Raw genomic sequence first — 13,547 nt, forward strand, 5'->3', positions numbered from 1 at the left:
AACCCTGTCATTGTCAAAGCCCGAGAGAAAGAGGACGAGGAGGAGAGAAGAAAACGGGTTTCCGGCGACCCAAAAGCGCAATCGATGACACGGGACGAAATAAACGCGTAGGAGGGAAAAAAAAATAATGTATAAATAAAGTTTAAAGGGATGACGACGACTACGAAGAAGAAGAATGATGTTTCATGCTCTTTTTTTTTATGTGAGTGGATTTCCGTTTTGGGACTTTGCAAGATCCTGCGTTGCACTCGAGAAAGAATGAAGAAAGGAGAGTTTATTCCCTCTCTCTCTCGCTTTCTTTTCTTTTTTTTTCTTATTCGGACTTTGTGTCCGGTCGTGGCGTCGTTTTTGATGTTCCTCGCGGGAGATGTTCGGGGCGTTGATGATTTTGTAAGGATAAAGGACGATATATCTTTTACTTCCATGTTTCATACACAGTCTATTGCCCGCGTTGGCGGGTCGGAGGGTTTTCACGTCGACGTCCAACAAATTGGATGTTTTGTGCGTTTTCGAAGATCGCGTAGACGTCGTCCTGTGTCTGTCTGCATGTCTGTGTTTTGGGAGTTTGACAATAGCTGAGATTCGTTTGTGTTTAATCCACCTGAGTGCAAAAACGCAGATCATGGAGGTTCTCGGTGTAACGCTGACGAACAAAATAGGTTAAAAAAATAAAAAATAACAACAATATTTCGCGGTCTTACGTTGCAAGGCAACTGATTATGAACGATGCCACAATGGTTCGAACCCACAACCTCGGGATCGGTATGCAAAACAAGTTTGCTGCTTGTTCCAAGAGATGACGGCAGCCAGCAAAAAACGCAAAAGGACAAAGGACTCGGAACCACGACATAATTTGCTAGAAAGACATTACCCCCTCTGAACGATCCCATATGTACTGTTGTGTAACCACCGGCCATAGTATTCAGGAAAAAAAGAAAAAGTAACCGACCTCGGTGCATCTGTACGTAATGTGTCATATTACTTACACGAAGGTTACGGGTTCGAACCCAGCCGAGGACCGCCGGTAAGCTGGCTGCGCCTTGCTAGTTGCTTTGTCAGGTCGACAGCTCATCTTCAACAAGGGACCCAAACCGGTGCTTTAGAAAATGATATCACATCGTTTCCCCTTTAATTTAGGTTGGGTGGTTAGGATGATCGCCTCAAACGATTTCAACAAATCAGAGGACTGAACAATGTCGTTCTGGATGATGGTTGGCCGTAGGAGCGTGCTACGCGGTGAAGTTCATTTTTAAGGTTACTGGGAGGTACCCGGGTTCGAATCCCGGTGCCGGCTGTGCTGTCTGCGGTTTTTCCTGGGTTTTCCTCAGACGCTTTCAGACGTATGTCGTCACAGTTCCCTTAGAAGTCGGCCCAGGACGCACATTCCCCCAGGGCGTCAGTCGTGACGTTGCCCACCTGGGTGAGGCCGACAACAACGAGCTCTTACACCATCACCACCACCACCTCAGTTTTAAGATTGTGGTGGAATTCACCATTAGTTTTCCTCACAGCATATCTTTATACTGTTTCCGTCTACTCGTCTACAGTTTCCCCTTCACGTTTATACAGTGTACCCTTTTACTCCTCAATTACTCCCAAAAAGGAGTCTCCCCACTTGCTTTAGGGAGTGGGGTTACGCTCTAACTCCCTGCTGGAGAGTACTATATTACTCTCCTGTAGGGAGTATGGGAGTAATGTTATTCCCTTATGGAAGTGAGGAGACGCCTTTTTTGAGAGTAATTGTACTCCCACAAGAGAGTAAAATTACCCCTTTACTCCCTACCCATTAGCGTAGGGAGTTAAAGCGTAACCCCACTCCCTAAAGCAAGTGAGGAGACTCCTTTTTGGGAGTAATTGAGGCGTAAAAGGGAGTGATATATGTGGCAAGAAAAAGGAGCTGAAGTACACCCCCTTTTTTTTTAAGAGTGTAGCACTGCTGCCGTCGTCCTAAATTTACGCGTAAACTGTCGCTCACTACGCTGACTCCTTCGACGCGTAGCCGCTAATTTTAGTGCAACCTATACTGCGAGAGGGTTATTGTGCAATTTGAAGTTGAGCCACCGCATATCTCTTCCTGGCAAGGCCGGAAAAAGGGTCTGTTGCAAACACGCATGCAGCGACAGAATGTGGACCGGAATTAAACGGGACAAGGCCACCGCGCGGCGATTAGATTACAGACTACGATTGAACAATAGCTGACATCAATAAAGCAAAAATAAAGATAATTGGGCCACCGACAACGGTATACGTGTGCTTGACGTCTCGAAAATATACCCGTTCCCTGTACTTAACATAAGTAGTTGACCTGTTCCTCTTTTCAGTTTTTTTTTCCTTCTTCTTCTTTCTGCTTTTTTTTTTTTTTTTTTTTTTCATGCCCTTGACGTTTCCCCGCTCCAGAATGGTCAGCTTTTGATATACCCATATAAGGCATTTTCATGCATCTGTTGTCGTTGGACTTTTGCGCCTGTGATAGTTAAATGTACTACAGTCAAACTCCTTTACAACGAAGCTCAGGGGACAGCAAAAAAAATTCGCAATAAAGGTATTTTCGTTAAAAAGGATGTCCATTATTGGACCTATAGGCTCCAGCGGGACCGCAAAAAAAAAAATTTGCTGTAGTGGTATTTTCGTTAAAAAGGTGTTCGCTATAAAGGAGTTTGACTGTACTTAGTACAGTATGTGGCATTGCAGTATGGTATAGTGTACGAAAGCGTAGTTCACTGAGTATGCATCACAGCAGCAGTGCAGTACAGAGAGTCTAAATTTATGCACCACTTTCCAACTGTAAAGTATAGCTACTGCAGCATCATACAATAACGGTACCTTATCAGTAGGGTAAGCAGCACCTTATAATATAACAGTGTCGATTCGATACAGTGTTGTCGTCGGTACTCATTGAATTAGCGATAGTGATAGGTATATAATGATAATCCACGATAGCCACGCGAGAATCACTATGTGGCTGCTCTTTTCAACCGCAATCCCTTTTCTGTTTTTTTTTTTTTTTTACATCGTGACGAGCTATATTTAGAAAGAGAAATCTACAATCATGAGTCTGATAATAGGAATACTTCGAAATAAACCGCCCCGATCATTATCGCTGCCATCCATCAATTTTCGCCGCGCCAACTTTCCGGCCAATCGGAAGGTAGAATTCAAACCTTAAAAATAAAAAAGAAAAAAAAAATATATTTCGCGTTCATTCGCGGAATGTTCTTCTTCTTTTTTTTTTTTTTTTTTTCGTAGCAGTAAAAGAGCAATAAAGAACAAAACAACGAGGACAAGAGATAGTGAAGCTCGATTGTAGCGTGCCACTATTAGGGCCGGTATCTGTTTCAACGAGGAAATATCTCCTATCCACACACATCCCCCACGGAGAAAACCATTTGGCAAATTGTGCGCAGCGCCGCCTCTAATATTAATTTAATTGGGTCCATCCTGCTAATGAACTATATGCGGATAGATCCGTCTTTGGGGGAGAACGGCTCAATAACCCAACATGCTGGCAACCTTTCGACCTTTGCTTGTTTGAATACTTGTGTCGAGCAGGAGCTGTCGTTTTCCTTTTTTTTTTTCTATACCAGCAATATTTTTATGGGGACCGTGGTATTTAATAGATTAGGCAAATTGAGGTGCACGCATACGCAATGATGGCCAACTGTTCCAGTAAGTGGCACGATATTACGCGGTGTCGTATTATGCGAACAGGGTTGCTTCATATACACTCTTAAAAATGAACTTCACCGCATAGCACGCTCCTAGCCAACCATCATCTCGAATGATATCGTTATCTGCCCTGATTTGTTGAAAACGAGAGGCGTACGCCTTTTCTGTAACACTTATGCTGTTCATAATTGTCACAGAAAAGGCGTACGCCCCCCGTTTTAATCAAATCAGGGCAGATAACGATATCATTCGAGATGATGGTTGGCTAGGAGCGTGCTATGCGGTGAAGTTCATTTTTAAGAGTGTAGGAATATGGTGTATGTGGGGGAATGACTGAAGCCGTCTTGAAGAAATTTAACGTTTCCCATGCGGCGAAGGAGAGAAATGACCCAGAAACCACTTGTTTTTTTTGCCATAGTTTCTCACACCATGTATGAAATAAAATTCAATTCAATTCAACAATAATTGCTTTCTTTTGAGGAATCACATCCGTACACTCTAAAAACAGAACTTCACCGCATAGCACACTGTACACCAACCGTTGCCACGAATGATAGGATTATCGCTTCTGATTCGAAGAGAGAGGGAGGCGTACGCCTTTTTGTGGCAATTTGGATATATGAAAATTGCCACAAAAAGGCGTACTCCTCCCTCTGTCTTCCAATCAAAAGCGATAACCCTATCATTCGTGGCAATGGTTGGCGCACAGTGCGCTATGCGGTGAAGTTCTGTTTTTAGAGTGTAGTTCATTGTGCGCTACTGCACTCTTGAAAATGAACTTCACCACATCGTTCTTTGGCCCGGTTTGCTGAAAACGGGGGGCGTACGCCATTTTTGAGGCATTATGTAGTTCATAATTAGCCACAAAAATGGCCTATATATACGCTCCCCGTTTTCATCAAATCAAGGGAGAGGACGTCGTCATTCCAGACGATGATTGGCTAGAAGCGTGCTATGCGGTGAAGCTCTGTTTTTAGCGTGTTATAGACAGGTAGTTTACTTTCACAACAAGCAGCGCAGGGGGGCGTCCATCAAAAACGCCGTCAGGAATTCTATTTTGACGACCTACTCCTGCATAGTTTCATTTTATAGTGAAATTGCAACTTTAATTACGCGGATATGTCAGGTAGAACTGGGGTAAATATTTAAAAAAAATCGCAGATATAGAGAAAATAATTATATGACATTCGCAAACCGCTCGAAACTATAGTCGTTGGCTGCGGACTGTCCCTTTAAGATGTAGAAGTCGGATCTGAAACTACCGTTGGGGTTACCACAACCTCGTATACCGTGCCACCTCCGTCTAATACCTTCGACAAACTGCTTAACATAAAAAAAAAAAAATAGAGGTCGAGTGCGCTAATTAGGGAAAAGCACTTCCCGCTCATATTTTAACCTCCTGCGTATATAAATATATATATATATATAGAGAGGATGACTCACCCAAAATCTCCCTCTCCCCTCGCTACTGCCATTAGGAAAATTAACTCCAATTAGCGGGAAACTCTTATAATGGCCGCTCCCCATACATTACGCCAGTATTTTATCGCCGGCCTTCGTTTCTATAGGACGACCTGGCTGTAAGCTTGACGGAGTATTTTTTTATCGTTTCCTTTTTGTAGCGAATATTACGTAACCGCGACGGCTTAGCACGCGAGTGACATACACAGAGAGTTACGAGTCGGCGAAAATTATACTTCGGTGTAGTAATATGCCACTGTATAATACTCCTTTTACTGCAACATATACACCAGTACAGTGTCCTTTGTCTGTCCTTTGTCCTTTTCGTTGTCCCCTCGCACTGAGGTTTTTTTATCGCTTTTAATATAAACATCATTGCCTAATATTTCATATAATTAGGTCCCAGATATCATGCGTCCCTAAGATTCAGTTGAACTCAATTTCACTTTATTCGAATGCAAAAATATTCCACAAGCCGGGATTAGGCATAGCGAGAAAAAAATCGGTACAATTACGCCGGCTTGACGTAACAAAATAACAATTTACTTCAACAAACGTTTCGTCCCCTATGCAGGAGGCATAATCAGTGTGGGCACACACAAGGGATTGACACAATCACTGTGATTGTGTCATTCTCTTGTGTGTGCCCACACTGATGATGTCTCGTGCATAGGGGACGAAACGTCTGTTGAAGTAAATTGTTATTTTGTTACGTTAAGCCCGTGTAATTGTATCGCTTTTTTTTTCTCGCTTCACTATATTCGTATTACCGAAAGAATAACAAAAAATGAGATGTATCCTTATATCCTATTCGCACATGCACATACTCTAAACATTAAAAGCCGAATAGTAGTAGTGGACGACAATGGCAGTGCAAGAGCTATTTTCTATAATAATTTACGTAAACAGGTATTGAATGGGTTGTGACACTTTTATCGATATGGTTCGTTACATGACGCACACACTGTATTGCACGCTAGAGTACTGAAAAAAAAAATTCTTTTTTTTTTCTACGTGTCGTACTTGGCCAGATATAAGCCTTTTGTGCATACGCGTACATTCGTCAAGCTCTGCCATCAGAGCCCCGGCCATTCCCGTTGGTAGTCGTGAGCACGTGATCTCGCGCGCGCTTCCTAATTGGCTGAGACGCATGGCGTTACGGCTTCTCGCGGTGCCGGTTTTGTACGCCATTTCTATTACCCACCCCTTAGTTGCGTCTGTGCACGGCTCCCGGAAAGAAGCGTCGCTCCAATACGCTATGCAAGTAGGTCAGCTGTCTGCGCAGCTCTGCCGTTTCCCTCTCTTTCTCTCATATTGCAGTGGCGCGACCCTCTCCGAAGGAAAGGGGGTACCATTTCAGGGTTGAAGCGCACGTGGACACGTTCCCGTCTACGAATTGCTGACTTGTGAGTGGACAGACACTTCGTCACGTGACTTTATACCCTCTCCCCTGCACTTCTCGTCGTCGTTGGCGCTCTTCACGCAAGCGTAGAAGCCTACCGTGAGGGGGAACGATGACATCATGGGTGACTCCGTATAACACCCCTATCGCTGCTCACTCTGGCGAATTACCTTAGTTAGTTCGTTTAAGTTACTTTACATAGATGCTGTCATATAAAAGCAGGAAAAAATCGCTTTGCAGTCGTCTCTTTATCGCACCCAATGCTGTTAGGCAGATGCCTCATATTTCTCACAATTAAGAAATTAATTGATGTAACTTTTCGGCCACATAAATGAATGATCCTTTCCGAAAGTACTATACAGGATGTTCTTTTTTTTGTCCGTTACATAATTTTTATTTAGAAAGCCATGAGAGCAGCATAGATGTCGTTCTTGCAGTTGAGTTCCGCGGCTAGGCTGACATCCCCTCCAAAAAAGTATGCAACTACAAGATGACTAATTACCTAAAATTCATTCATTACCTCTTTAATTAGGGGATTTCGAGCAAAAGCGGGGTACCAGAATGAGAGACTATCCTAGCTGAAATCAATTCCACGTTTAAAAAATCCTGAAACACGCACGTGCGTTAAGATATCCATCCCCGAATTCTGATATGCAAATGAGCCGTAACCGCGGCGACCTGGAACGCAGGGTGTACAGCCCTCATTTCACGTCAGAGGGCCACGTGATTTGGAGCGATGATGATGATGATAGGAGTAGGTGCCTATCTGCAGGGCAGATAAGAAGCTTTCCGGCCCAGATAAGCCTCCGCTGGCGAAGGTGATGCGCTTCTCAGGCGCGCTTTTTTATGCGCTTTTTTTTTGCGCGCTTTTTCAGTTTCGGCTTATTTGCGTATCGAAATTTGGGGATGGATATCTTAACGCGCGTGCGTGTTTCAGGATTTTTTTAACGTTAAATGGCTTTCAACTAGGACAGTCTCTCATTCTGCTATCCCGCTTTTGCCCGAAATCTCCGAATTAATGAGTTCATTAATGAATTTTAGGTAATTAGTCATCTCGTAGTTGCATAGTTTCTTCGAGGAGGTCAACCTGGCCGTAGAACTCAACTTCAAAAACGGCATTTATGCTGCTCTCATGGCTTTTTTAAGTAAAAATTATGTAACGATTTAAAAAAAAACTGTATAAATTATATGTGACGTGAATGGAAGATCTCAATGGCATAAATTAGGTTGTCTGTTGAACCCGTGGGTGGAGGATCTCTCACCTCTGATCCCAGAGAGGGTTCCCTTGCACTCTCACCACTGCACAGGCCAGCTTACCCTGAGGAAAGAGAGAAATAATCATGTCATAGATAACATAAACACATACAGTCTCGTGCATGTTATTGCTATATTACTAGAGAACTTTTGAATAGGTACCCACAATCCAAACATTGTCTTACGCAATGCGCAGTGTCGACTTATTTATCCGTTTGGAGACCGAAAGCACCTGGGTACCCTTTTCTAAAAACACACGGGGAATTGCCCCATAAAATACAGAAGCGTAAACTGAAGGGTCTCCCACTTTAGGGTTTCGGTGCCTCTTTCAGTTTCGGCTATTTTGTATCGCATTGTGTTATATCCTGTACAAATGTACAAGGCTGTCTCAAGTGGATGACAGTTCTGTATCACCTCTTCGGGAAAAGGGGGAGGGAGCGTGACCATACGTCCTGGGCAGACTTCATAGGGAACTGTGCTGACATTTGCCTTAAAGGTACCATAAAGCAGTCGAGGTGCAACCTCATGTTTTGTGTGCCCTGAATTGTGTACGTCCTCAGGAGTATAATGCCGCAAAATTTTCTCACATAGATGTTATAGCTTCCGAAAAATGCAAATTTAAATCTACTGGCAACACTGTGGCGAAGCAGACCGACGAAACGCCAACCCCGCCAAGTACGGAGGCGAAAATGTCTCATGCGCACGACTCTGGGCCAAACAGAGCGACGTACGATACCAGCGCCACGGTGCTGAAACAAGGACCAGGTATAGACGTTTAGCTACTAAGTGAAAAATTCTGCTTTTGTTTATTTTCTTTCACACGAATTACATTTTCTCAAAAGATAGTATTTGCAAATCCCAACAGGAAAGCCATCTATTTATCGGTCTCCTTGTTTACAGGGTTGCCTGACAAATTGAGGACTTCTTCCCACCAGGCGTTGCCCCGACATTCTTGACTGCGTTTTTATTTACCAATTAAAAATACTTAAAGTAAACTCCTGCGCATATTACTTGTTGTGCTGAACCTTTGAATCTAGCACTCTCACGTCATGCTGATTGCATAGATAAGACCTCGACTGCTTTATAGTACCTTTAACGCGCTGAAGAATACCTAGAGAAAGCACCACAGACAATACAGCCTGCCCCGAGGTTTAAACCTGACCTCTTGCACGGTGAGGTCTGCCCAATGACTTACTTAATGTTATTTGTCTCTATGTTTCGGAACAAATCTCCACAAATACAGCCCATAGAAAACCGCGCGAAAGCGCAGTTGGTATTAGAACGCTATCGCCAATGCATTACTATAATACGCTCCTTCCACGGGACGCGCATTATACCTACCCACCGTGGCGCTTTCTGTACGATCGAAGACCGCCGAAGGCAGGAGTCATAAAATTGCGTGTGTTTACTATCTGCATATTCTCCGTGTCGTTCAAAGCGTCTCTTTGCATTACGAAATGTGTGTATTTGTTGGCTTCGGAACGAGCGGTGTGTTCGCTCGCTGCTCGTCAACGAAGTTGATAAAAAACGAAAAACGGAAGAAATCGAAATATTGATAGTCGTTGTAGTGGCTATAGAGTGTGGCGTAGAGGCTATAAGAGGCAGCCCAAACAATCACGTTCCAAGAAAAACCGCAGAATGTTATTCCGTAAATATACCGTGTGTTGTATGGGGAACACCATCTTCAAATGTAGTGCTAGAAGCCGAGTCCAGTTAATGCGCATTTAGAGAGCACATCATACAAGCCTCAAGACGTACAGCAACCTACAGTTGCATATTTCAATCAAAACGCGATAGTTCATGAAATTCATGAAACGGCAACAGCAGCGGGATAACAAACACGGAGCACATAACGGATGATCATCTCAGAAAGAGATTCCAAGGCACCTCCGAGGTAGCGAGATGGACACAGGCAAACGTATATTGTTTACTGAACTATTCGTAGAACAGTGTTATACCGATAAAGTTGACGGCCGCGCAAACATTCAGTTGTCAACCATGATCGCGCCAGACCGCCCCCACTTCCGCACCGCAGGGGAGGCCGTCAGCAGTGCGTCGTCGCGTCTATCCGCCTGCTCGCTCGTACCGCTCGCAAACGAGTCTCTCCCGCGCGCGCGTGTTTGCGCGCATCTTTTTTGCTTCCTTATTATTTTCCTCCGTGAACAACACACGGAGGTGAAAGGGGGGGAGGGAGGCAAGAGGGGGAGGAGAAGCAAAGGGGGCGAAAGAGGGGGAGGAAGTAAAGAATAGATGCAAACGCCGACAAGCGAACGAGGGGGGGATAGAGAGAGAAGGGAGAGAGAGGAGAAAGAAATGCCCGTCGGATGGAGGGGAAACGCGCACAAATTTTTCGACGATGATTTTTCGGGGCAGCGGCCATTTTAGTTTCCCCTTCCCTTCCGTCCTCCTTTTTCCGAAGACGTGTTTTCGCACAGGAGGAGGAGGAGGAGGGGGAGAGGGCGTTAATTAGTTTCCAACTCTGCGCTTGTGTGTGTTTGTACGTCTATATGGTGAGGAAAGGGGTGAGAGTGAAGGAATGGCGCAACTTTGCTTGGCACTACAGCGAAAGGTGGAAGGAAGGATTCCTTTTAATCCTGGCTAATTAAAACGGGGCCAGGAAAATTATTATAACGCAATTCTGGACAGGAGAGTTAGGCGGGGGGTTTTTAGTAAGTATGTATTCTGCCTCGGATTTAAGCTTCGGGGACAGCTCTTATCGTCTGGGCATCGTTCGAGCGGAAGTGAACCCGGGCAGGCGCGGGCTCCAGTTGACGCAAGGGTTAACGACTTTATTCATTTCCATACTGGTGGCATGTCCATGCGGGAAATGTAATTATGAAAGAGTGACATTATCTTAGCTTCTGCTTCGAAACTCGTACGGAGGTTGCATTTAGGGCACGCATATCGCAGTAGTTAGCCTCGTGTACAAATTGTATACATAGGGCACTGTGTTTTTTTTTTTTTTCGGGGTTTGATGTTTTTTTAAAATCGTGGGTAAAAATCGGGTTTTATTTCACGAGCTGTAAAACATGGTAAAATCGGACGATATCGGGTGGAAAAGCAGATTTTTCTGGTCGAAAATATATATAAAAAAAAGAGCGCTTCTGGCACTGTAGGTTGGTTAGCACAGGATACGAAACAGCCATGCTGAATGTGCAGTGGCAATGGATGCTTAGCATTCGGCATTACCCGTATTGCCGAGTTAGTTTTCGGGTTGTTTCGAGTTTTACCCCAAGTGACGATGGTGCAAGTTGGGGTGTAAAAACGGTTTTTACCCTAAAACACAGGGCACTGTGTATACACGATCGCATTTTTTCGCGTTTAAATGGCTGTCACAAATACCACGTGATGAGGTGGGATGTACTATACTGTATGGTAAAATGCGCGAATGCTTTGTTCAGAGATTCAGTTGTACAACTTATAGCGTTATTGTAGAGGGATAGTAAGATTTGTGTCAAATGCACATACATTGTAGATGGCGCTGTCGGCTATCAGGTTCCTAGGTGTCACTAGTGCACCGGCGTTTTGAGGTAAAAAATAAATCTGGAGATAATGCTTCCGGACTTTGTTCTCGAAATTTATTTGTTAGTGAATCCACGAATATATTCGGGGATATGCGTGAATAATGTCACATATCAAGTTGGTCTAAACGTCTGATCACAGGTAGCGTCCCGTTTACGTACGTCACAAAGTTACAAAAAATTGGCTGGAATTATTTATTACATATGCTATATTCAAAATATATATATATATATATTACTATATTTATTATTGGGAACACTCAAAGTTGGCAAAGTTAATTCACAGACGGACCGCCGTGGCGCGCCGCTCATGGTCATTGTTGTCTCGCGGCGTAAAGCCACGAAACCATGAATGTCCGTCCGTCCGTAACAGTTGTGGAGAAAGAAGCGAAGAAGGAAGTAGTTTGTTGTTGTTGTTTACCGCATCCAGCCGTCGCCCGCGAACCATATCGGCATACGAGACAGGGACCAATAATGTTCCCTCGAGTTTTCCAACCCCGAACACTCGATCCACGTTTAGCCAATCACGTTCCATACCATTTAGTGACGTCATAAATCTCTCCTTCACCCGAATAGTTGGTATGAATCAAAATTCCATAGCACACACACACACGTGTTACATGCTCGCCCCCGCTCGAGGACGGGCGGGGCAAAATTGAAAACACGTTTAGCGAGACGATCGGTCATCGTTAAGCGTCATTCCTTTTCGCCAGATGGCGACAGCGACGAGTAAAAATAAAGAGCAAATAATTACCCCTAGGGTTGGCGCAAAAACGAGAAGGAATCCACCTAACCATGGCGACTTCCGTCCAGGGAATGAGCTTTCTACTTTTTCTTTAGTGCATTTTGCCAGTTTTTTTTTTTTTCATTCTCTCTTTCTTTTCTTTTTTTTTTTCCTGGTGGAATAGTACTGCATAAGATATTCCCCTTGAAATTCTTCGTCGCCGACGGCTCCTTCGCTCATTAAGAGAATGCTCGTGAAATGACGGATTATACCTCGATGATAATTTTATGTGGACTGTTTGTTTTGTTACTGCCTACCATGTATGTACACGCAGAAATTGAAGCGCAAACGGCCCTGGAATAGCGAAGGATATGTAATGGCAATCTGTGGCACCGCGAGAGTATTTTGATCATGAGCGACGCAGCAGTGATCACACTTCGTTGATTAATGTTACCCACCCGAGAGTTGTTTAATGTGCACGGAAATCCACCGGTACTCATTCAAGTTTCTTTTTTTTTTCTTTTTTTTCGGGGGAACTGTTTTTCAGCAGGCATCACACTGCCTGCACTGTCCGCTGATGTAAGCGGATAATCGCAGAGTGTTTTACGGATTCGGATGAAGTCCTGTCAGACTAATCGTTTAGGTAGAGGCGCAGGATGCGGATCAGTTGCGGATATCAACATGGCAGATACTGAGCCTATCGGATGCGGATAAAACGTGGGAAGTACCGATTTTGTTCGCATGATCACTCGGCAGTGTTCGGTCCAGGCAAACCTTCGTTCTGCAATCCTTCATTCTTTGTTCGCAGCCAAAATGAGTACTGATATCGTAAGCGACCGACGGGTACATGTTCCGGCATTTAGAATGTTTGTGATGTCCTCTTTTCTACGCACAGGTACGAAACAAAGTTCAAATTCAGCAGTTTTAGCAATTTAAAATTCAACACAGGCAATTCTAGCAATTAAAAATCGGTTGACATAGAAAAGAAGATGGAGTTTATGCAATGTGCACAATTGCATGCTAGCAAAACCCCGTGCATACTGACATTTGCTTTCGGAGACGAAGCGGGTCGTGCGTATAAAGTGTAAATAAATGAAATAAAAATGAATGAAATAAATGTAAATAAATAAAAAAAACTTGCCCGTACAGCCATTTATCCGCTTCGTCCCGTGTTACTTTCTCTTTTGCCCTATACGCTTCCGAATCATATATAATAAAATAAAATAAGAAAGCCGCCAAAGCTTTTATCCATCCAGACTTCTCGTACAGTGATGCGCGCTGGGAAAACACGACACATCAAACGCTGGCTGTATATGACGAACGAGCTGGTTGGTGGTTATACAGGAAACAAGAACCCTGAGACCGGGGAGAAATGCGCACACGGCAGATGTCGTCTGCGTTTCTCCCTAATCTCAGGGTTCTACTAATGAACAACACTAGTTCCAATTTCAGCGTATCCCGCTCCAACTGCAGCGTCGAACCTATTACGAAGTAACTACTCAGAGAAAGAGGCTTTGCG

At 44.0% G+C, this 13,547-nt stretch overlaps 1 protein-coding gene across 1 annotated transcript in view; it reads right to left on the reverse strand.

Annotated features, from left to right (window-relative positions):
* Positions 1 to 13,547, reverse strand: part of LOC135369006 (LIM domain transcription factor LMO4-like) — a 77,947-nt gene that overhangs the window by 39,297 nt on the left and 25,103 nt on the right. Inside the window, exon 2 of the mRNA XM_064602598.1 lies at positions 7,792 to 7,847. The gene's annotated coding sequence lies outside the window, so the exon portion shown is untranslated. The remainder of the gene's footprint in view (positions 1 to 7,791; positions 7,848 to 13,547) is intronic.

The sequence above is a fragment of the Ornithodoros turicata genome, chromosome 9, assembly GCF_037126465.1.
Source record: "Ornithodoros turicata isolate Travis chromosome 9, ASM3712646v1, whole genome shotgun sequence".
NCBI lineage: Eukaryota > Metazoa > Arthropoda > Arachnida > Ixodida > Argasidae > Ornithodoros > Ornithodoros turicata.